The 26198-nt window shown below is 37.6% G+C and overlaps 1 protein-coding gene across 1 annotated transcript in view; it reads left to right on the forward strand.

The window, feature by feature from the left end:
* Positions 1 to 12744: 12744 nt before the first annotated feature.
* The window catches only part of GREB1L (GREB1 like retinoic acid receptor coactivator), an 80217-nt gene continuing 66763 nt past the window's right edge, over positions 12745 to 26198 (forward strand). The window contains exon 1 of the mRNA XM_062570213.1: positions 12745 to 12832. The gene's annotated coding sequence lies outside the window, so the exon portion shown is untranslated. The remainder of the gene's footprint in view (positions 12833 to 26198) is intronic.

Consider the following 26198-nt stretch of genomic DNA (forward strand, 5'->3'; position numbering starts at 1 on the left):
TTGGAAGAAAGTCTGCAACATTCATCTGGTGCATGACACTAGATGAAAGAGTCATGTTGCTGCTTTCTTAACATTACACGGAAATACTAATTTATTTCTTTTGTTTTTGGAAAAACAAGAGCTATTTTTCTGCTTTGATAGATGAGCAGATGTGAACAGCACCTTGCAGTAAAATCAATGTTTAGATGCTGTCCCCATCGTGTCTTACGTATTTATTGGGGAGGAATCCCTGAACACAGTTGTTTTCTGTGCAAACATTGCGAGAAAGCCGGGACCAGTAAGGTTGAGTTGACCTTACGTGCTGGCCTGTTCCGTGCCGCTGACTGACATGTTTCAAAGGTTAAACTAACTGTGGGTGAAATGTAATCAGTAGTGCACTGGATCCTTTCCAGATCACACTGGCGGGAGTGCAATAACCAGCATTGTTAGCTTTGGGAGAGCAGGAGACAGAGGTCATTACCTGTATGTGGCTGAGCATGAGGAAGCAACTGCCTTTTCTGCTACCTCCCACATATGTTTATTTAAATCTTATCTCGAATTGTTATTTTGCTGGCCCTTGCTTTACCAAAAAAAAAAAAAAAAAAGAGAGAGAGAGAGAGCGTGAGAGAGAGAAGAAAAAAAGCTGTTTATTCTTTATACATTGCAATTTTCATCTTTCTGTTGATTTCTCAGAGTTTCCATGAGACCTCAAATCCTGCTGTCTCTGCCATTAGCTGGGATCGATCTGGATAAACACTCAGGGAAGCAGAAAAGGCTGGAAGAAAGAGTTACTGCTTTTTTAGATGGCACCAGAAAATAGGCCAGGGTGAACTAGACGATACTCATAGAGATGTACTTCACCAGCAGAGGAAAGATAATCTTTGTAAAGTCTCCTTCCTTCAGTAGCTGGGAAAGGAGCTGGTAGAGTAGGAAGCTGGCTCTTCGCGCACACACATGTGCGCGCACACACACACACAGAGAGAGAGAGAGAGAGAGAAACAGTGGGAGGAGGAGATAGAGGAGAAGCAATGAAGCAAAGATAGCATCTCTGAGAATTGATTTCCTGTTTCTTTCTGTACTTAACCACTCATCTTTTTGTGACTCAGTCTCTTATTTGTGCACCACTTTTAGTCCTCTGCATTCAGATTTGCAGCAGGAGTCTGTCCCTAAGGTCAGATAAAAAGACTTTCTGGAAGGCACCAGAAGCATTTGATGTATGAAGGTGAAGTACTGCTTATTGTCACGGTAAGGTTTTCAAGGATGATGGACAGTGAAGCCAACAATTTTTCTCTGTATTTAACTGACAAACGTAGTCTCATAAACTGCCTGTACAATAAGCATATACTATGTAGGGATCAAAAAATTTTATTTTCCTTTTAAATTCATTGGAAATGTTCCTACTTTGTATCAAAGTATGCTGTTTTATGCTGAGATCAGTGTATGGGTATGGCCTTGAAAATGAACAAGTTCATCAGTAATGGAGAGTTTTCAAGGGAAGAGGGGAGCAGACAGAGGCGCAAGTCAGAATTAATAGATCTGTAGATTATTTTAATATACACCTTTATTTGGTGGCTCCTGGTGGTTATAAATAAGAATACAAAGACCACCTGTTTTCCATGATCTACCTGTATTGCTTTTTCAATTTATGCATTTTGCAGCACTTCCTAAAGAAGCTTTGACAAGCAGCGAGGTCGTATTGGTTTATAGGAAGATAGACTCTGTCCTGAGGAATTCAGTGTAAATTCTTCATGATGTAATAAGAAGAAAATGCTGTAATTCTTCTCAGCTCACCTTTACTCGACTCTTTTGGGAACATAATCAGAGAGAGCAAAGTATCAATGTATTAGTCTGTTACCCTTCCTGTACTTGAACAGAATGATCATTTCCTCATTTCTGAGTCTTTAGAAGATCTCTTATTTCAGTGCAAGTAAGAGAGAACTCCTCCTTCCCCTGCTATTTATTTTCTTACAAATTATTTTCAAAATAAAAATTTTATTTGAAATTCTTTTTCCCCCCTCCTCTGATCCATTTTTCTCTGTCTTTCTCCCCTCCCTCCATGCCAGAGTTCTGGAGATGTGGAAGAAATGAGGAAAAGCACCAGCACCTGTGTTGTCCTTGTGACTGTTCTAAGTATTCTTCTTTCCCAGTTCTGTCTTTCACCTAGACCTTTGTCTGTGCTAGATTTTTTTCTTTTTAATTGTTCAACTCTGCAAGTAAAATGCTTCATTTCTGCTTTCAGAAATGCTTCTGGGCCTTCAGCATGGCAAGTGGTGTCTGGATTAGGCATTCTTTATGGATGGTTTCAATTCTACTGGGGTAACTATTTTAATGTCCTGTAATTGTGACCCAAAATTTTGCTCAAGTTTATCACTTTGGGGAGCTCTGCATGTTCTGTGGAAGTCTTTAATTGCAAGGCTTTTCAACAAAAACAATTCTAACGTGAGAGAGAATGTAGGTCCAAACTGCAGTCACTGAAGATGTACATCAGCATGAGTAGTGAAGATGCCCTGACCTCTTCATACTTATCCTACCACATCAGTAAGGAGCGCATCAATTTTCCAATGTATGTGGGGGGCTTCATTCCAGGTACCTTCTGCCCACATGACTTCATAACAAAATACCAATTCCCTCTGGCTCTCAGGTGTTTAACCAGCTCCCCAGAACAAGCTTCAGGACACTTCAGCTGAGGAAAGAATTGTGAGTCAGGTGCTTTGCCCCTATGTAAAAATATCTAAAATTCCTGAGAGATAAAGGCTTTTAACATTAGCATTTTTAGGAAGATCTGGTAATACACTGTGTTCTGCACAAGCAGTGGTAGTTAAGCGGCAAGTCCTGACAGGGTTTCTGTTTTGCTGGAATATTTTAGTGATGAGGAAACCTAGAGCAATGTAGCAAACAAATCTTGAAACAGCCTTGTTTAGAAAAGCCCTTTGTAACTGAAATATGGGATCTCTGGCTTAAATGTCTGAATTTTTTTCTTTTTTTAATATTTTGAATTGATCAGTTTACCTATTTGTTTAGAGTGCTTTGAGACTTCATTAGAATGATTCTTCAAAAAAAAAAAAAAAAAAAAACTCAAAAAAGCACAAATAGTAATCTGTAATCCCTGACCACCAACCAGAGATCACGTTGTTCTCTCCCTGCAGTATAAAGCCTAACCGCAGTGAAGTGGATCGCATTCTGTGGTTATTAGCAACATCCATCTTTGAATTCAGACGAGCTGATGGCAGTAAATTCAAACACTTAAACACTTTCTGCTGAGTCCCCTTTTCTGAATGATTGTAGATTGCACCTCTGAGTTTCAATAACAATGTCGTCTTTTATTTTCCCTTCTCCTCATTATAAAGGTTCAAGGTAAGCCTGATGTATGACAGCATCTGGTCCTACCCCTCCAGGTAGATATACACAGCGCATGTGTGCACATGTTATGACCACAACTCGTTTTTATTTTTAAAATCTACTTTCTTCTTGACTGTGTTCCTTAATACCTCCCATTGCCTTTTTCCTTCTGTGAATTTTTGAAGGCACATTTATGCTTGAAATGTGTTTGGGATAAGAGAGTAACTTTACAAGCTCAAGAACTTCTGTTCTTGTAAAGGTAAAGGTTTTAAAAGTAAGGGTGTTTGCTGTCTCACATGAGTTCATCATCCTTTATCTGCCAGGTCATGTCTGCAGCGAAGATACTAAGAGCAGTGTAGCCCACCATGACCGAATCCCAGAGAAGAATTCAGTCAAACCAGGGGAAAATCACACTTGCATGATATTTGTTCTGTGTATTGGCCTGCTTTTTCTCTTGGGTTTGTCCTGATGCCAGTAGGCTGGTACAGAGGCCCTCAAAGTATGGCCTTGCTCTATAGCTGGATGTCTGTCGCCTTTCAGATCTGATGATGACTTTGCTACTTGGCTTTGCAAAAATACAGAAGCTTCATGTAAAGCTTTTTATGGCTTTGAGCCTTGAGAGCAGGATCTCCTTGTCAATGGATGCCATAATGGACACAGACATAGTCTGGGCTTTTGTGCTGTCCCTCTTAGGCTCTGCTGACCTGTTTTTCAGGGTATATTTTCTCTGCACTTGTTGCTGAGAGGAGTCAGTTAGCTGTTGATGAATATGCCTGTGAAATCCCATCCAAACAGGAGTTAACAGTTTTTGTTGCCATGTGTGCAAAACAAGTTTAAGAAATTTACTTATGTTCAGTGAAGGCCTGATTGCTCGTTTTGTGTCAAGCTTCTCTACTTGGTACTGGCCCTGAGATACTCAGAGCACAACTAGCAACCTGAAATACTCTTCATGGGCCATAATCTTGGTCTTGTTCTCGCTTTGTGCCACCCTTCCCCCCCGACACACACACACTTACATAATTCTTATATATGTTCTGTATCTCAGTTTTACAAGTTGGTCCTGTTGATTAAAATATGGCCAGATCTCTTTCAGGATAAAAGTCCTTTGACTGTGAAGCTTTTGATAAGGAATAAAATATAACTCTTCTTATCCGTGTTGAATGTGCCCGTATGTGTGCAGCATGGGAGGAAATGGAGACTTGACAAGAAGTGAACCTTCTCATATAAACAAATAAGGATATTTGCAGTATGCGTGTTCTCTGTAGGAGGCTTTTAAATACAGGTAAAATGAATGAATTTTCTGTTTGTCGAGCCTAGCAATACATGTTAGTCGTTAAACTGAAATCTGTTCAACAGATTTTAAAACATTGTTAGGTCTTTAAAGTATCACAAAGATTCAAAGCAAGAGAGGCCAGTTTGCTTCTTCAAATTATGCTGCAGTCAGGAATGCCTTATTTCAGGAGCTTGACTAAGTCTCTGCACTGTCACAGCTTCATTGCTTGAAATGTCGCTTCAAGGAGGAGCAGTTTTTATAACTGCACAGTAAACTCAAGATGGCTTAATGGAAATGATTTCTTCATGTGTCAAAATGACCCCTTTGTTTCTCATTTTACTCTTTTGTTGCCTGCAGGTAATCTGCTTTTGGGTTATCGGATCTGAGCATCTTACAATGCTGACTCTAGCAGTGGCATTCAGCTGGAATGCTGCCTTTTGTTTACTGGTTTTACCAGGCCTCAAATGCTTTCTTCGGTCATCTGGTGTCTCCACTAATGTGATTTGCACTCCCAGGCTCTGCAGGTAGTCATGAGCTTTTATAAGGGAATTAGACTAAGGCCTGCCACCCTGGTTGCTAATGAATCCATGGGGTATTCCTTGTTTACGTTTTGTTTTTCCAACTTCTTTTGGAAAACAGACCATGATGTGTTTGTGGTTTTTATGGAGTTTTTCTCCTCTCTATTTGGAGTTAAGTTTTTTAAGTTGATTTAACTGGCTGTGGGTTGTTAGTTTTAAATAGAAGTACCAAATCCTACTGATCAGGCTGTGCATCCCCCCCTGCCCCAGATTTATAAACACAGAAAAATATGTGACTATGCAAATACTCCAAACTTTTTTAATACAGTAAGTAGCACACAAAAATTGTTCTTGATATTTCTGCATGTAATGGGGAGAGACGAATCTATCTTCCACTGGGAAAATTCTACAATAAAATTCAATATTTAAATGAAATAAATGGAGCGTGTAGGGATACTGAAGTGTTTAATTAGGCTGTATCTGGAATCATAAATTTTTGCAAGTTACATTAAAAGTAAATGTAAGTTTAGATACACTCCTGATGCAGTCTTATCATTTTGAACCATTTTGAACATAGTCAAGTAAATATTCTATTACAGATCTGGCAAAAGCACATGGATCTGTAGTTATATTGGATTTGTTTTCTATGTGAATATATATGCACTTAAAAGACAATATATACTCAAAACATTTTATTCTTTTCCTAAAACAGAGGAGACTTTCAGACTTAGAGATAAGTTGGGAAGAATGGCAAATGCTGAGTAAGATGCCATTCTTGTTATATCCACAACTCCCCTTATTTAAGTATCCTTGTTAATTTGAGTGGGAACTAATAGTGATTAGTTGTGTGTGTATGTGTGTTTTTTTTTTTTTTTCTCTCCCTTCAGATTAGGCCTACAGTTTCGTTACAGCCAACATTTGGCTTACACAAAAGCAAGCACAATGTCAATGGTTTTAAAACTTCCCACCAGCCTGATTAAAGACTTGACTGATAGTGGCATGATCTTGTTATCTCTACCTATTTTTTTTCAACTGTTTGTGTGGATAGTGGATCTCTGATAAAAAATAAAACCTGGAAAGTACTATGGAAACAAATGGCTTTTTTTCATGCAAAACTAGATAGTATTGAATCTGTTGTTGTTGTTTACCTCAAGACCAAGTCTATTTGTCCAAACTGAAAGAATTCAGATTGATAAGAGTCATGTTACAGGTGCAGTGTTTATAGCGCTGGGTCTTCAGAACAGTTTTTTTTGTTGTTGGTGGTGGGTTTTTTTAGCAAAATTGAACTACATAGGCATGCTTCAGTGCCCTCTCTTTATGCCATTCTGCAGTGTTGATGCTACAGGATTCATCTATGATCTTTGGAGGGGATTTATTTTTAATTTATACATAAGTGTGTGTGCATTAATGTTTTTAACATGTTAACTGAATATTGGGGAATTAATTTCTGTTCAGAGAATTGCAGTAATGTTGAGCTGGAATTTCTACTATAGCAAAACGTGAAAAAAATCAGATACAGAGTTTTCTAGTAATGGGCATACAAAGTAAGAGTATATCGACTGAGTCTTATTAGGCTGACAATAGCATGGAAGGTTCTTGTGACCCAGAGGTTTGTGACCCATGAAATCTCCATTTTCCTTCTATTGGTAATGTATCTTGATGTACAGAGGACTGAAAAATGACTACTGCATGACATTGAGTAGGTACCAAAGGAAAATTATTTTGTGCTTATTGCTAGAAATGTGTTTGATACCAGTAAATATAAGGGACAGGTTTAGATCTAGATTTTTTTTTTCTTTTTTTTAAGCAAGAATTCTCTCAGCACAACTCTCCTGGTTTCAGTAAGGCAATAGCTGATACTCACAGGTGTGAATAAGGCCCACTATTTTAAAAAATATATTTAAAATTATGGTCTCTGATGCTTGGCTATTCTGCTGACTCAACTTTGTGACCTTGAGTGCCAGCAAGCAGAAATCAAAATTTGGCTTTGTAAGTTGTACTTGCATCTGACTGAAGGAGGTAAATAACAGTGAAGAATTCGGCAGTTATTTCTAAAAATGGTAAATATCCAAGGCTTCAGAAGAGGAGCATGTAACGTGTGTACAAGCTGGCAGACTTTACAGCTCTGTCCAGAGCACAGAAGGAAGATAAATCATGGCCATCCCCCTCTCATTTTTGAAATGGTTCAACCCTGGGGTTTAGCTGAAGGACTTAAGGAGTTTTTGAAGTGCAAATAGACTGGTGAAGGGTAAACCTTTTCAGAGTTTCATTTAGATGGATTTTTTTTTTTTCTATGTGGATTTCTGGCACCAGCTGAGATCTGGAAGGCCACAGGATTTTTTTTGTTTTTGATCAATCAAGCAAGCAGAACTTGCTATGGGGGTGTACATTCTCTGCACACATATTGATCCTATTGTGTTTAAAAGTAGTTAATTTAATCATTTTTTTTTTGAAACCTTCCTCAATAAGACTTGCATTAATGGAGCTGTCATTTAAGTTATTGACACTGAAACATGACCTTGAATAGTAATGACAAAAGTTACCTGTAAGTATGATAACAGGATTTCAGTTTTTCTGTGTTAAAATTGCTTGTGTTAGAATAAAAAGTATGGGAATGTGTGTGCAGTTGAAAATACTCATTTTGAATTTAAAAATGTTATTTTCATGAAATGAGTCTTTTTCAAAGCTGTCTAGTGTTACTAAATACTGTAACTTAAATAATTTTGTTACTGTTCATCTACATCCTTGTTTTGATCCACATCCTTGGCCTGATTTGTGTGTAGGGAGTTGAATTCCAAGAGGCTGTTTTACACCTTGTCCCTTCTGGCAAAATCTTCAGTGTCAGAGGTTTTATTCAGGTCTCTTTCTAGTAGTTCTGACCTTTTACCTCACTCTTTTTCACTTGGTTAAAGCCAGCAGCATGCACAAGATGGATTGCATACTAACTATAAACACTTCTCTCTACTGTGATAAATATTTGGAAATGCAACATGTAAGGATTGTCTTTATGATGAAGTATCCATTTGAGTAAAGATTTTATAAGGCAGGTTATATTTTACTACTTTAGTCAGTATCTGATGTGAAGCTCTCCAAGTATTTTAGATGAAAGCATTATTTAATTTCAGATTTTTTCTGTGAGGATGTTAACTGCGAACTTCACTTGATTTGATCAGTTTGGAAGGAGCTTCAAAACATTAACTCAGATATTATGAGACTTAAGATAAAATTGAGATAGTTGCCCAAACTGGATTCAAAGGTCATGTCAGAAGGTGTTTGTAAAACCCCCAAACTCAGTTTTCTTCTTACTTTGCTTCCTGGGAGCTGTGACATGCCTTGAGCCCTGCTGCTTCCGTAGGACTGGCGTTCCAGAGCTACATGGACTAAGCTGGCTGGGAAGCGAAGTGGAAAGCAGTCTTCTCCACGTACATCTCTTTCCAGTAGCGTACCAGTAATTATCCTCTGTTGACTTTCCTTCATGCAAGTATTTTCCCCAATTAAATTGGAAAATGGGACATTATGAAGGATCTGAAAGTTGCATGGAGCCCAGAGTGGGGATCCCCAACGGATGGAGCCTGGTTCTTCTGCAGGAAGGCCCAAACTTGACTATTTATTAATTTAGATTGGATATTCAAAATGGTATTGTATGGCATGCTACGGGAAAATCAACTGTGTTAAAGATTGTGTACTTGTAGCCTACTTCTCAAACTACAAAGCTGTAGATACAGGTTGGTAATAAGAGTGCGATAAAGAGATTCCAGATCAGGACAAGAACCTGAAATTGTAACATCTTTCTTTCCTTTTTACTCAAGGCATTATTATAGTGGTTTCTGGTGTTACTGATTCTCTAAACTACTGGATCTCTTTTTCTGATTAAAGTTTTTTTTGTTTTTAAAAAAAACACTAAACATTGCACAATGTCTGGCACGTATCACTTTGTAAAAGAACATGAGATTTATGGAGGTGCTCCTGGCTTCAACTTTCTGATTTTATTGTTTCTCTCTGTAGCTGGTGTGTTGAGACACCAGTTGCAGAACAATTAATAAATATGGTGAAGACACACATATAATGTCTGAGAGAACTCACCATGTTGAGCAGATGATGGTAGGTTAATAGGCCCCCCCATCTTGGTCTTTGTTCTATGTCTCTAGCTCGCATGCTGTCAATCTGACATACAGGAAGCAGTCATTGCCTACTGTAGTGTTTGAAAACTGAACCTGAGAGCCTGAAACTGTGCTGAGAGAAGGGATATCTTTGCATGCAGGCTTCTTGCCCTCACCCCCTCCTTTTTTTTCTTTCTTTTTTTTACTGCTGAGAAAGGTTTTCCAGCATTTGTGGCATTGCTTTTGCTAGTATGTTGCTGAGAGATGTTAATATGACCTTTTATTTGTTACTTAAAAAGATTTATAGTATGACCCAGAACTCCTTCTCTGTCTCCAAGATGTCCCATTCTGCAGATTGGGTAAGGAGTTCTGGGCACATTTTGAGTCAGAAGCTTTTGCTTCAGTCTTAGGTATAGGATGTAGATCTTTGTTCCATAGAATGGTATGTGGGTTTTAGTTGGAAAACTTATCACTCACTTTTAAAAACTATTTTAAATGTTGTGTGCTAAAATGCCAAAACACTGTGGAGCTGTTATTTGCAAATTACAGATTTATCAAGCACCTGTGACATTAAAATAGTCTTACTGCAGTTACACTGTTTATTCATCAAGTACATGTGTTTGTATTATAATTATAGATCCCTCTAAAAATTAACTGAGCAACTGGTCTGTAGGGTGTGTTGATTTTAATGAAGTAATGGTTAAATTTTGGCTAAGGACTTGTGTAACATGGTGTTTAAAGTGTTAGAAGTGTCGTCTTTCTCTGTTAAATTCTGTAGGATTTTTGAGAGAGTGCATGAAATATTTCCATTCTGTCTATGCCCATTTACTTTATTATAAGTAAATTCTAAAAAAATTCTTCCGTGGGGTGTTAAAGAAAAAGAAAAACAAGTAAAGACCATCAACACCACCAACTGCAGCTACAACAAAAAGAGTACTCTCTTCAGCCTTTGATTGTGTCAGATTCCTTTTCTTTGCAATTGTTTTTCTTTTTTTCACTTGAGAGAGGTTTATGGTGCTGTGTCCGTCAGGACAGCCCTGTCTTAGGGCTGGAGTTGTATTTCTCCCCGAGTTCGTAGAGGTGATGTTATCTTTTGTTCACTCAGCAGTATGGTCATTCGTAAGAGCATCTGTCACTTTAGGCATTGTAAGATGGATGAGTCTCGAGTGAACTGCTGGTTGAAGCAAATGGTGAAAATAAGAAAGGACAAGGGGGTTGGGGTCTTCAGAGGGGTCAGACAACAAGGAAACACTGTTAGAAATCAAAAGTAAGCCAGGCAATAGTGGAAGAAAGAGCCAAGATGGATCACATGTTATCATATCCCACGTCTTGGAAACTAAGATTGGTGGCTTTTGTTTTCTGAGGAGGCCTTTTGTGTCTTGGTAAAAATGCTGTTGATTTGCTTTTGTATTTCATTTGCAAACAGGAGAGGACTAGAAGGATGTTATCCAAAAAGAGCAAAAGAAATTTTACTCTTGTTATACTGTGTTGTAAGGCTAAGACGAACTAACACAGCCAATAATCAGAAAAAGAGTTTCTGATGTTTTGTGTTTCTTGATTATTGTGGAAAATCTTCCAGTACTGGGTGGTTTTGTAAAGGTTTGAAATCAAAATTTAGCATACTGGTAGTTTTGCTTTTGGGAATTCAGTGAACTCTTAAAATTCTTAAGTGTTTATTTCAAAGCGTGCTTTATGTTTTTAAAACAGGGAAGATGTAGAGCAGTATCTCTCTGACTTACCTGGACTAATTGAACTAGACGTTTTAGTGGAAAAAATAGGTGTGTTGAAAAAAACAAAACAAAACAAACCACTCATAACCTCAAAACCAAAAAATCTCATCCAAAATTACTAAAAACAACCCCATGCGCCCCAAAACTGAGCTAAGGTCTGATTTGCAAAGGCAGCCAGAAAGGAACAAGACGCTTACAGACAAGCCCAGTACGTGTCAAGGTTTGGGAAGGGTCCAGGAGGATCTTGACTTGAAAAATTATTTTGTCACACTGTTGGCATTGGCCCATGAAGGGAAGCACTGGCTGAAAGGCGAAGAAATTAAGATGATTAGAAGCTTTAAAGCTTCACAAATGGTAGAGTATCTCTCTTCTCAATGGATGTAAATAATAGATGAAAGACTAAGAGTGACAACAAAGGATCAGGGCGTTTAAGAGAATGTGTGCAGTCTGAATAGAGGTCTGTGGCCTAGGGCCAAAGGTCTTAGCTTTGAGTGTAATTAGAAGAAAATACAAAAATGTCATTACTAGCAGGTGAAATGTTCAGCACGTGTCCGAAAAATAGCAATTTCAGACCCGGGAGCTGTAGGAATTGGATTACTGACGTTCTGAAATCATTAAAGCCTTTGCAGAGCCTTACAGTTTGGTCAGAAGCAGCATGTGTTAACCTTGTTGACCATCTGTGATAGATTTACTGTTAGTAGCATGGCAGGGATGCGGAGCTCAGGGTAACATCAGTGGTCCCTGGGAATAGAGTTGTTTAAATGGCTTTCCTCGTAACACACAAATCCTAAATCAAAGCCTTTTCCTATTAAGTGGTAAGGGTTATAATTACTTCCTTAAATTGACTGTATTTAAAGCTGGGAGGAGGAAAAAGCTTAAAGCTATACTGCTTTTAGTTTTAAAATCTGGATTTGAACAACGGATGTATTTCTGAAACAGGCATAGTCTGCTTTTGCCAAGAGGGCCAAAACTGGGGTACCAGCTTTAAGCCTAAAATCCCATTTGTGATTAATAGGGAGAATTCCTTCAAATCTTTTGCCAAAATGTTACCCATTTTTTTTAAGAAAATGAACTAGGTTGTATGCCTAAGAAAATCTTGTCAAAGTTCGGTCGATGATAAGTGAAAGCCTTTACTGATGTTGATTACTGTTTCATACAGCCTAAATATTTTAAAAGTTGCTGCTTTGCTGCTCTGCTTGCTACTTGCTACAGTGTTGTCATTCTTTTGGGCAGTTCAAGTACCTTCTCTTTTATGAGCTTGATTTCTATTACAAGTGTTTTCACTAAAATTCTTTTATGAGATGTCAGATTGGAGAGCAAATCCTGACTTCATTCTGAACACTAATCTCTAGTTTAAAGCAGATATCCACTCCCCCATTTAGTTTTATTTTTAATCTGGTAGTAGAATAATTATTTCTACATTATCATTAGGTTTTGGTGCTTCTGTTCTGAATAATTTTCTCATATTGATGTACTGAATTCCTAATACTTCATCCATCTTCTTCACTACCAAAAACTTACAGATACTGTAACAAACTTCTACTTTTCTTCTGGTAGAATATAGAGGAAATGCAATGCAGCTTGAACTCGGAATTTTAAAAATTCCTAGTCAGTTTGCACACAGAAACGAAAATACTTTAGGAACCTTAAATAAATGCATTAGAGACAGGAGTGATCTGAGCCCACTGTGTGGCCCTCCTGGTTCAGATTTTGGTAGGCAGGTTTTGTTGGCTTTTGAACTATATGCTGCTGTGAGTCATTTAACTTGTTTCTTCCTTCTTATTTTTCAGGTGTTCAAGAGCTTTAGCAACTTAGCAGCAAGGCTTCACAAACTCTTAGCTGCATCCCTTAATCATGACTGCATTTCAGACAGGTTAAAAGGAGTCTGAGAAGGTACTGTACTTGCCCTTCCTAGCAGAGAATACATGGTATGTTTCTGTTCAACGTCTGTGTCTTCATTTCTATTGATTGCATTTTAAGAACACTGTGGACTGTAAATAAGCTTTATTTTTGCTTTGGTTACCTGCCTATTCTACATTCTCCAAAAATCTTGGAAGTCTAGATCATATAATTTAAAAAACTTCACTGAAGAGAATTGATCTATACTTCTGTTGTTTCTTTGCATATGCATAATTAGGTCAACTCCGTTATTTAATGACTTAACAATTTTCTTTTGATGTATTGCCTAGAAGTAGTGCAAATACCTAAACTACTAGTTAAATATGTTTTATGTGCTTGATGGGTTGATGTTTGTTTGTTCTCTCAAAGGGTTTAAAACAAATGGAAGATGGATGTAAGAAGGATTTGTGCTTCACACTGAGATTCCTGCAAGTGTTCCTCTGACTTTGTAGGTGGGGGAGGCCTGTCACGGTGCAGAATATTGGGCTCGCGTGGTTTCTTGCCGCATTTAAGCGGCCAGTGTGCCCAGGAGGCTGAAGAGCTATTCCTGTTTTATGACCTGTTGTATCCCTGGGGCAAGGGCAGCGCGGAGGCCCAGCAGCGCAAGGGGGTCATTGCCACAGTGCAGGCTCCGAGCGCTACTCGGGGCTCACCGAAGCTGGCAACATCTGGAACATAGTGGAAGCCTGGAAGAGCGGGGGAACCTCTGGCGTTTTGCTCTGCCAGGTGCTCGGAGGAAGCCACATGAGCCTGCCGGAGGGGGGAGGCTGGTTCTGCGGCCCTGAAGTGAGGCAAAACAATTGCGGAGGTCAAAGGACAGCCGAGTGCGGTCCGTGAGACACCCTGGGGTGTATTTTGTTACTTAGTAAAAGGAGCAGCATCCTAAAACCTTAAAGGATTCTCTTGAAAATCTTGTGTTGTGAAAAGGTTTTATGAGTCTGATGGCAAAAAGTGCTGATTTAGCGCAGGAATGCCTCCTTTTGTCTCAGTGAAAGGCTAATCCTTACCAAATGTTGGCAGCTATTATAGTGCAGTCAATGCAGGTCTGAAAGGACGGTTAGAGTAGAAGTGTACTTTGGTTTCCCAAATGTTTATCATTTTAATCATTCTGTATCCAGAAAGATTTCTGAACTTTCATCTTTGATCCTAAAAAAAATGAGAGCATGAACAAAATACTTGAAAAAGTAAAAACCAAACAAACAAACCCCTTAAAAGACTTCATCCCTTAGGGAGATGCGCTAGCCCAGTTACTCTATTTCCTGATAAACTCACTTTAGATTATCAGAAATCTGCCTTGTCTGAATTATTGCTTCTTTTAATCTGCTAATGCTTGCTCATTAATGGTTGGAAAAAAATGTTTTCTGCTGGTCTTGAGCAGTTTTTGCTGCTCTTACTGTAATGCTTACATAAATTTTTAAAGGTTTTTTGAGTAATTGATGCCTATAATTAGTTTAGCATTATCTTTCTTTAGAGCCACAGATTAACTCTTAACATTTGTCATAGATAAGAAATCAATGTCAGAGCCAAGACCATGTAAATAAGAAAGGAAATGTAATAAAGGCTGTCTTCACAAGAAGTCACGGGGAGAGGACTGGGAACGTGGCAGAAAAGATTCAGTGGTTTTTGTTTTTCTTTGGGGGGGGGGGGGAAGTTGCTGCAGGATGCAGGCCAGGGTCCCAGACTCTTTGGCCCTGTGGCCTTAGGCAACCAGTGCTTGTCACATTAAGAAGGAGAAGATACTTTAGAGCCAAGGGTGGTAGCATTTTTATAGTAACTAACCTAGTGTTTCATTGCGTTCTTTTAAAGAACGCCTTAAAAAGAGCGTAGTGGGAATAAACAGCATAATTTTCGAGGAAAAAATAATGAGCAAAAAAGTTGACAGACAATTCTTTTTTTGCTTTATTTGCCTATTTTTAAACAAACTTTTTTGCAAAAATAAAAGTCTCCAAAGAGCTTCAATTTAAACTCTTTAGATATGCGCCTTTAATAATAAGCTGGAAATGGATAAACCTGTTAAAATACAAATCACCTACTGAACACAGAAGATGTTTGTATAGCACTCAGATTGCTACAGAAGTGACACGTCTTGAAATTCTCCTGATTAACCCGTTCTAAACTCATCAGGAAATGATAGCGTGTGTGTTTAGGGGAGACACAAGGGAGCTGACAGATAGGTTAGATAGACATGGAAGGTAAGGCCTTAACTTTGACTTTCCAGGCTGTTACCTCCTTCAGCTTAATTCTTTTGCTGATAAAGAATTATTCTTTTGCAATAAAAGAAGAAAGAATTAAGACCCTTTATTTATCAATGAATTGGACTGATTTTTGCCATAGAAACTACATGAGACATCTTTGTCTTGTTTATAACTTTATGTCTATAAATCTGAATGTCACATCTTATACGTGTATCTATATGGAATTAAGGGACATTTAAAATAAGCTATATAGTTAAACTGCTTGATTGGAGAAATATGTATTTGAGCTAGAATACTTAATTTTGTTTGTAATCCTATAATTTATTTATTTAAAATATATAAGCTAGAGATATGTGGATTTTTAAGGGTTTTCTTCCTCATCTACTGGAGAAAATTGTTCTGTACATAAAGTATTTATCAGTTCTTGTCGAGTGAATTTTAGACCACAGTGAGAAATTTATACATATTATTTATATTCTACTGTAGCAAGAGTCACAGAAAAATATAGTAAGAGCTATTTTTCTCAGGCCAAATGCCAATATTCACTGGAAGTTTTATATGTATGCCCTCAAGAAGAGCATAGAACCTGTGAATTTTTTGTATTATTGACTCCCTAAGTCGTAACAGCGGCTTTGGGAATCAAGACTACCTCTGCTAGTATGTTTATTGTGAGTAAATTAAGTCCAATTAGTAAACATCATTGAGACATTTCCTTTTGGTTAAAAAGCAGGTAGATAAGCACATCTACTGTCTGCAATAAGTAAGGTATTATTATTTTCTCTTCTTACAAGATAGAGCTGCCATATGCAAGATACTGTAGACAATGGTGAGCTATGTTACAGAACAAATATAAACATTAGAAATAGGAAATTATTTTCTTCTCCTATTAAAGATTAATAATCTGTAATTTTGAAGTTTTGCATTTCTCTTTTAGGTAAGGATTTTTCTTTATCAGACTTAAGTCGGTGTACAAAAAGACTCCTACAGATACTTACTGGGATTCCTAAGGAAACCATATCTAGAAATGGTAGCTGGAGTGTCACAGTTTATACTTTTTGGAAAGATCCCTAAGCATGCCGTTTATGTTTTATTCTGTTGATTGCCTTGGTTGAAAATTTCATCTTTAGTCAAAGCTTGGATATTGCAGAAGGCCTTTTTTGTGATTTGCATATTTGATCTCCAACAGTTGCCTCTGGTAATTTCAGAGATTCTTGATTGAGCTTTGTTTATTTTACAGAAGAATTTGTGGTATTCTGGGAAGGGGAGAAAGTAAAGAGTCAGCTTTAACACATGATAAACACATGTTACATAAAAGGAAAACGAAAAAAATCTACAAAGCACTTAGAATTTTAGTGGAAATGAACTTCAATCAGAAACACTTGCTGAATTTTTCTTTTTTTTTAATTGAAATTTTATGGCAACATAGACACTATTTCTTGGCAGTGGAGGCAAGTCAGAAAGAATTATCCATGCATCATTAAACTTAATATTATAAGTTTAGCTGGTTGCTATGATTTTGGCTTGTACATGATTTCCTTGTTTGCTTAGTGCATTGTCTTTTTCATAGAAGCAGCTATGAAAGCATCTTACTTTATTTTTTGTCTCTTCACTGCTTGTTATAGTGAATGCAGAAGAATAATTTGTTAAATGTGCTTGTTGATCTATAGATTGCAAACGAGTTTGAGAGAAAATGATTTGTTCTGTTCCTTCTTAAAACATATTCAGAGTTCAGATTAGAAAAAAATCGGTATCTTGATCTTTTTGAAAAGAATCTTTTCTGATTAATTCTGAAGAAGGGATGCACTCTGAATAAACTTTATAAACTTTCTGGCACAACCTCTTAGCCAAAGGAAGAAGGTTTTGTTTCTACATTTGTTGATGCATTTTCTAGGGATAACTATTTACAAGCCTTATAAAAACAACGAGCCCTATTTTTTCAGACTTATGTTGTTTTCAGACAAGGCTTTAAAGAGGTGAACAGTTGTCTTTTGGAAGAAGCCAACAGCCCAGCTAGCTTTCTTTTGTCCAAGAGTGTTTGATTTCTTAAGACATGCTTTATTACTCCTTGATTATATTTTACATTTTAATCTAGAAATCTGTTATGGATTTGTCTAATATTCTTTTTAGAGACAGGAAAGAACAAAAGTTGATGGCGCTCTTGGCAGGATTGTGCACTTTGCAGTTGAGAGAAATGAGGAAACAAAGCTTGTCAGGTTCTTGGATGCAGTTTGTTCCCATTTGTACTGCATCACAGCCATGCTCTGGCTGCAGAGACCTTGCATTTTCCAAGATAAAAACCCCAGTAAAAGAGTGATTGCGAAATGATATTCAGGTTGCGTATTTGGAGAACTGCTTGCTCCCCATCTCCAAGCTCTGCCGTCTTTACAGAGAGGGAGAAAAGGTTACCTACAACAAAAGAAAGGACCAAGTTTACCTAATCTTACTGTAGTACTTTATTTTGAGTGTGTTATAGCTGCCACAAATCAGAACAGACACCGGATAAGATAGGTAATTTTATATATTTTTTTGATAAAACACTGATTGAATATTCTTCAAAGGTAGGATTGTCTCTGGAAAGTTTTAAGAGCCAATGTAATTTGTACTATCCTTTATGTTCAACATTCAGAAAGTTTTTTTTAATAGTGTAATTTAGTGCATGCTGTTGGAGTTAAGAATTTTCAGAATAAGTAATATTTCTGCAAGATTCAGTGTTTTTTTTTTTTATTATTATTACCTGCCAGTAAGGATCTTGTTCTCTCCCTTAGTAGCTAGCACATCCTCAAAAAAAAAAAAAAAAAAAAAAAAGAGAGAGAGAAAGAAAGAAAGAGAAGAGTGTGTGTGTGTTTGTGTGGGGGGAAGTCTCTTAGTGCAGATGTAGAGTACCTAGGATGATTTTTACAAAAAAAGTTTATTTAATACTGTGCAATCTGATGTTGAAGTATGTGCCGGAATGGATTGTTTTAGCTTCTCTTTTCTGTAGCTTTGTAGTGAATTTCTTGTGCTGCTTCTGTATCAAATAGTATCATCTTGATTAGTATTCTTAATTAAAAAAAAAGTCTGTCAAGCAGTGTGTTTGCGTATGTTCCTATGTTAATGCCAGCTTGTGCATGCAACAACTGAATAGCATAATCTCCATTCTTAAAACTTAGATTTTTGCAGCCTGAGGACTTAAAATAGTTTACACACATGGTCTGCTAAGCCATAGTGCATAGTCTCACTGCATGGTCTTGCTGAAAACAGTAAACAGCACTAAGTAGATGAGTGTATATTAACAGGATTGAGATCTCAATGCAGACCATGGGAAGTATGGAGAAAGGATATGCAGGGGAAAAAATGAATAATAATTACTAACAAGTTGAGCACACTGCATCGTTGAAAAATACATTGCTATCATTAGCTTCATCTGATATTCTTGGTTAGGCAAGCTATTCAGCATCCCGAGTGCAGCTTGATCACAGAATTGGTGGATGTGACATTAAAATGATGCTTGAGCTTGCAGGTGGATGTTCAACTCCTATGTAATCAGGTCACGTGTTTATTTGATCATCTTTCCTTTAATTTTAACTAGCAGCGCAGCTTGAGATGCAATCATTTATGTTCTACTTTTATCTCATTATACTGCTCTTCTATAACCACTGGCAAGTTTCCCTTTGACATTGTCAGGATAGAATCAGCACCTCAAAGGAAAAATACGTACTTCATTAAAACAAACAGCAATAGTTACCAATATTGCAATTGTTGAGAAATGTGGATATGTAATTTTTTTTTCTTACTTGAAAAGATGTGACAGGACTGTTCATTGAGTTTCCCAGTCATGGAAATTTTAGAAATATGCCTACAGTTTTTACCAAAGAGGGTAATAATAGATAGTATTCCACTGAAAATAACTTTATATCTGCATAAAACCACAGCTTTAAATTAGGTAGCTGATATATCTCTGAAGATGAATTTCAGAGTATTAATAATTCAAAACTACATAAATGCATTTTGTCTGTCATAGTTCTAAGTAGTTTTATATTTTATTACTAAATAAATTTGTTAGTTAACTTACAGTCAGGAACTTGTAGTAGAACATTTACATATGAAAAGTATATGAAGATAAGTTTCAGTAGAAGTCTTATGTTTGGGAAGAAGTACTGATTTTGAATATGTGAATTTGGATACCTATTTAGACTCACAAAAATATTTCAGCTGCCAAATGCTATGTGCAGTTACAGTTATTCAAACTGTCGTTAAATTCACCACTTAGCAGATAAAACAAATGTAGTGTCTGTGTGTGACTGATGGTGGCTGGAGGGATTTGACCACTTACCTTTCCTGATTGTACTAACACCCTAAGCTGCTGGGTGAGTAAATCTTAATTTATGTTTGCAACTAATTGCAGAATCAAAACTACATAGCAAAAATATGCCCTGATTCTCGAGTTGGAATTAAGTGCTATTACTGGCAAAGCTGCATTGCAATGGCAATAATAATGTGGTTAATAGCCCTGTTGACTCAGGGGAGAGAACATAAATGGGGAAAGCAATGTAGGAGCATGCTTGTTTTAAGGAGCCGGGATGAGGTTATGAAAAAAGTGCTCTTGAGTGATTTATTTCTGCAGCCTCCACAATCAGTGTGTGAGCATCCAAGTGTGAGTACGTACTTTTAAGACATTAAAGTCTTCCAGCATTAGCAAAATTCAAAAGGAAAAGCTGGATTTGTAGGGTGGGTAATATTACTTTTTTTCCTTTCTGATGGCTTTTCTGTTGGGAGAAAAGAGAAAATATACTGCTGTTGAAAATATTAATGTTACTTTGTATATTGTCAGAGATCCTAGCAGCATAAGAGGATTTGCTCCAGCTTCCACCCTTCCTCAAATGAATTTAAAAAAACCCTAGGAAACATTCACAGTAACTTACCTTCTTATTTCATAACATCATTTAAAAGGGCTTTAAAAAAAGTAATCAGAATGGGTTAAATCAATATAGGTACCTTTTGAAAGCTTCCGTGTCATGAGGGATGTAGGCTTATTCTTTTTAAGGCTCATACTCTACTGTATAATCTTCTCATTCATGGCTACCTACTGCTGAGCATTGCTTTTTTTTATTACTGGCAATTTAATTTTTACTCTTCTCTCTTTAATAGCTTTTATGGTCAAATTTCTTGTTGTTTGACTTCCTGTCATTGTCAACAAATCTGTACTGCTGACCTTGCCCTGAACCATCAAGGAATGTAATGGGAAGAATAGAAAATATCTTTTTTTTTTAATTACAAATACAAAATACAGTTTACTTGTAGTTTTTAATTAGGTTCATTTTTCCACCACAGGAAGGTTGGGGGAATAATTAAGTAGTAGTGTATTTGCTTTTGTTGGAGTGAGATGTTATGTGAACAGATGTCTGTGCGTAAATTAATGACAGTAAAAGGGCTATTGTATGTGTGCATGTGCATGGTAACAACATACACATTTGTTTATGAGCATTTTTGTGTATAAGACATTCTTTGCACATGAAAACTAGATATGTATGTAAAGCCCGTAGTCAAAGGATTTTCTTTGATTCTGAGTAGCCCTCTAAGTGTTATCAGATACAATTTTGCTCCGTTAATGTTCCAGTCTTTTTATAGTTCTTTTTCATGTATTTTTCCATTTTCATATAGACAGTACATTGCCTTAAATTCTTCTACCATTGCCTTATTTATCCATAGAACTCATTCCTCCGCAGTTTTGCATACTGTGTAATCACTGTAGGTGAGTTCGTGTAAATTAAGTAGTGAAGTTAAATGTTTCCTTTCATCTGTTTGTTGTAGCACTTTAATGAAGAAATTACACTGAATGAAGTTTGGCATAATCCCTAAATGCATAATCCCTAAATCATCTCAGTCTTCACTAGAGATGACTCGAATATTCAGCATCCCAAGTGCAGTGATTCTTTAAGTTCCCTTCTCATATTGTGTTGTAAGAGTACAGAACACCTGGAATGTCGCATTTGCTTTCTGAGTGGGGACTCTTAAACTGAAGAAATGTAAAGTCTATGCAAGTTTTCTATAGCTCTCCTCACAAAATATGAGATACAGAAATCTTGTTATGATTTTTTGTTCCAGTTTGAGGGTAAGAATTCTGAATGTTGTCCATTTTATGTAATTTGAGTCTAACCACACTAACTTTGCAATAACGTTTTAAAACTTCAGACTTGTAACAAATTACATTTAGAGATTGTGGGAGAGTTTTGTCAAAATATTTAAAAGATGAAGGAAAATGTACAATGTTAAGCAGTAAACACAAATGCTGACCTCAACTACTGACCTATAGTAAAACTTGACTTCTTGCAACATACTATCTTGCAGTATATTCTGTGTTGGATTGCAATTGTAAGCTCTTTATTTGTACTTTTTGGTAAATAATAATGTAGAAAGATCTAAAGAGACATTTTCAGTTTTAAATAAAAGAGATGGGATTGAGTTTCATCTTCTGTTTCTTGGTGGTTGTTCTTTTTCAGCCTTGGTGCTCTATCACTGCTGGTTTATACCATTGAAGAGTATAGATATAGTCTTAGGATGCTGGTGGGAGTACAGCAGCATCCGTATTAGCCCCACCTGATGTGGTTTGCTTTCTCTTTCACGTCATGGCGAAACAGTTACCCTTTTACACATCAGCACTAGATGCAGAATGGTGGATCAATTTATCTGTCCAAGAAACTGTCCACACCCCAGGTAATCTGATGCAATACTCCAAATACAGACATTATTAATTGAATAACAAGAGGAGGAACCTTGTCAGGAAAAAATAAGTGGTCTTGGTATTTCCCTTCCCTCACTCAGACACAGTAATGATGATACTGGGCTAAAAGACTAGATTCTGAATGTTGTTGGATCTTATCAGTATTTTCTTCAAAATAAATGGAAAACTTAAAAATGAAAGGAAACTCTACTATAAATAGAGTCAGTATGAACAAATTATGCATTTTTCCTGGGAAGACTTTGTGGGTGAATTACTTATCTGTCACTCTCCAATAATAAGATCCTAAACTCCTTTACAATTAGGTTTGAATACCCCTAACATGGGAAAAAAACAAAATGAGAAACTTACCATCTTGAAAGGGCTTGGGGGAGATGGGAGAATCTTGCAGAGGTTATGAGATAGGGGAGTCTGATGAGAATGGATCTTGCACTCTTGCATTGACTCCTCTGCAAGTCTCCCCCCTATGAATGGTTCATATATACTTATTTATGTATACTTTTGACTTTGAAGTCTATGCTTTTAATTTGTGTGTGTGTGTATATATGTTGTTGTTGCTGTAATCGTTTCTGCTGTATGCATGTGCATGATAAATCCTAATGATGCCCTAAATGAAGGAAAAAAGCCCACTCTAAATACATCAATAGGGATGAGATAAATAATAGAAAATGCTTGAAGTAGCTGAAACAACAAGTTCCCAAACAATTTTACAGTATAAATAGTTGCCTGGTGTCTCTTTGCCCAAGATGACCCTTTGAGATACAGAAGCTGTTTTGGTCTCAGCAGTGCCTTTGTCAAGGAACTTGCTTTCTTTCCCTTTGAAGGGGAACTTTTCTGCGGGGTTAGGTCAGATCAGAACTCAGATTGTGTTTTGAAGAATACAATTACATCATTAGGTTAAACACAAAGTAAGGACTTGATAGAGCCAACTTAATGGAGGCTGTTTGCATCAGATTCATCATTCACTATCAGGTAATTGTGAAATTGCTTTAAGCCATAACAACATCACTAACCCCCTCCCGCATCCTCCAGTTCAGTTCCTCTCCTTTAAAGTCTCTAGGGTCATGACCCACCTGGAGGCCAAATATGTGGTATCTGGTATACAGAGAGATCTGATTATATTTTCAGTAGCTGAGTCGTCAACTCAGTGCGTAGTTTTACTCCACAGAGTTATCGGGTAACAATGCGCTTCCCAGGGCTGCTTTCCTAGCTATGTGTAGGACCACGCTCACCTATTTTTTTCTTACTTGAGTGAGTTCACCCCACTGGTTAGTGTTCACTGTGCTTACAGCATTGCAGAGTCTGCTGGCACTGTGAAGAAGCTGGGTACTGTTTCTTCTTGAACATCCAGTATCGTGTTTCTGCGTAAACCTTTTGAAACCTGGATGACAGCACAGGATAGGATTATTTGCTTGAACTGATGAGACTTCCTTGTCAGGTCAGCTTCTGGGGTTGAAAGAGCCATTAGAATTTCCCTGTGACCTTCACCGCCCAGCTAAGCAATCCAGTGCTAAGAATCAGTTTTCTCTGAAATTTTACGTTATATTGCTTCCATTTTGCACTTACTTAATTTTGTGCTTTTCTCCAGTTAGAGTTTTAAGGATGTGAAATAAAAATTGCCTGCCTTACCAGGAAGGCAATGTTGGTGAGATAAAGAAGTGGGAAACCTGAAGAGTGACTGTTACCAAACCAAAAGGTTCTTCCTTGGTGGGTAGTAAGAGATAATATAACAGCAAATCTTACTGTATACATATACTCTACGTAATGTGGTTATAGAATATGCATGTCCTTGTCCAGTGTAAGCCAGAGCTGAAAGGATTGCTAAGAAGAGTAGACTGCAGACCTCATCTGTGAAGATTCGAATACAAAAGGTAGCTTTCAATTATGTAACATACTCAGTGGTGCGTGTAAAAAGAAAGGTAAGGGTTGGGATGATGCTTTAAAGATGTGCAAGTGGCTAGTCTCCAGGAATCTAGCAAACTCTGTACTGAAGGAGCTGCATTTAATGAATGTATGGATACAGTTTGCCCCCAGTTCAAAGCCCTTGCCAGTGAGAAACATTCGAGTGTATTGGCTCATTCAAATGAGTGGCTCACTCCAGGCTCTGGAGCAGCCCCACAGCTGAGTGCAGTGGGACTGGGTACAGGGCAGGGGGTGTTACGGTGAGATCTGATGGGTCGGTGTTGACAACAGGAAAATAAGAATGGGAGCAAGGAGAGGAATTCCACAATCAAGTCCAACTCCATCTTCTCTCGGACGCTGTCAGATAGTCCTCATTGCACTAAACATTGTCCGTCTTTCCCACATCCCCCAGAGCCCACTCACCTGACATCAAATATTAAGGATTCTAGGGAGCACTTGCCTTAATTTCACTCCAGAAAGCACTACTATTTTTTTTAACCAAATGGCCTCATATAGGAATGTGGAATAATTTCATGTGGAGATAAAATATTATATATATATATATATATTTTAAACAATGAATGCTAATTTAGTTATATTAAATCATTATTTTCTGTCGCATTTTAATGCAGATAGGTACACATTTTGATTACAAAGAAATGTTCTTTCCCCTTTCTTCCTTCCCTTCAAATGGCACTACTTTATTTTTCCTCCAGATTCTTTGCTGCGCCCTCAAAAAACATCGTTCTTAAAACACATAATAAAAGTGTATAACAACATGCTACTGTTGTTGCTGGTGCCTCTTATGCCAGTGCTGTGGTCCACTCACTGCAAGGTGTCTACCACGTGCACTAGGAGGAGGAAAAAAAAATTCTTCCTAATTGAACCTGACATTCATAGGTAGATTCAAAAGCAGAAATGCTAAGGTGTTAATGTCTTGAAATGGTGCTCTTGGCTTTTGGGGAATCTGCAACAGAATTAAACAAGCGCCACTGGAGAACAGCTTGCAGTCAGGGTCTCTACAGCTCCCCTATCCCTGCAGAGGCAGCTGCAGCCGCCTCCTCCTCCTCCTCCCCCCCCCCCCCCCCATCATCTCCCTTGAACTCCAAATGAGGCCCAGCTGTCCTAATGGCCTCAGGCTCTGTTAGATCAGCTACCTCATTTTGGTTTTCGGGAGCTGAACTCCTTAGGTCCTAGCTTCCGCTGCCCAAGCACTTCCAAGAAGCCACCTGAGCAGTCACCAGGCTGGTGTCACTCATGCCGGTGCCGCTCAGCCATGAACTGCTCTTCCTTCCTGCCTCTGCTACCGTGCTCTCTTGTGCACAAACACAAGACGAACCTTTTTCCTCTGTTTCCATGCTACAAAGAGACCCATGTTTGCACAAATGGCTGTTCCTTAGTCTTTACCTGTCGTTTCCAGTTCCCTCGCTATCTTGCTTTGTTTCTCTTGGCAAGCTAGAAATGTCTTCTGGTAACATTAACCAACCTTCTTACATAAATCCATGGCATAATCACCATCCACAGGCAAGTCTGTCTGTACAGTTTCTATGAAGGCAAATTAAACAGCTCTCCAAGATTTTTCTCTCATGTATTACAGTATTTTATTAATAGTTTCCCACCAAAATGAAAATAATTGATATAGATTGTATACACCTGATAGGCTCTAGAAAACAGAGTATGGACAAACTTCAGGTAATTGATGTTCTGTGGAATTGCAGATTTTCTGATCATTACAATAGATCTGTTTTTATGTTGGCACTTCAGTGAAAGTATTTTCATTCGCTTGCATTCCTAAAATCCTGCCTTAAACTCAGCATACCTGACATAAAACTATGTCACATAGAAATGAAGTGTTATAGTATGCACATTAATGATATAGTAGTTTGTTGTGATTTCACTGAAATTTATGGAAATTTTATTGTTAATCTCAGTAAAACCAGAATTTTAGACATTTAACTGTTCTTCATCTGTTATTCATTCAAAGATGCCTCACAGGATCTACAGGCTTAATCCTGCTTCGGCATAACTTTATGTTGTGCACACCCCTTGCTGTTTAAAAATATTTAATGAAAATTGCAAAGAAGGGAGACAATCTATTTGTCTTCAGTAATGTATCACAGAAATATCTGTTACATTAGGAAATTTTGTTTATCTTCATGTGGCTTCGTGCTGGGGTAGGAAACTGCTGTCGCCTTAAACTTTGTTAGTCAGATGTGGAATGATTTATCCAAGTTGCACAAAGCCTCTAAAGAGGAAACTAAGCCTATCTCCCAGGTAGGGGGTAAGTAATTAGATGAGCTTCATCTCTAAGTATTTGAGTATTACAGTAATATTTAGATCTTAAATATTTGTCTGTACCAGGAGTACTCAAACACTGTTGTAAGCAGGTTGGTGTTACTGCTGCCCTTCTGCAGGTGGCACTGAAGGTCTCGAGTAGCCCAGGGATCAGCTAGGAATAGAATTGTAGATTTTCTGAATAACTACTTATCTTCTTGGTCAAGCTCTCTTCCTGGTCATAGGACCAGGGAAGTACAAAGATAATGTT

The sequence above is a fragment of the Rhea pennata genome, chromosome 2 (assembly GCF_028389875.1).
Source record: "Rhea pennata isolate bPtePen1 chromosome 2, bPtePen1.pri, whole genome shotgun sequence".
In the NCBI taxonomy this organism is placed as follows: Eukaryota; Metazoa; Chordata; class Aves; order Rheiformes; family Rheidae; genus Rhea; species Rhea pennata.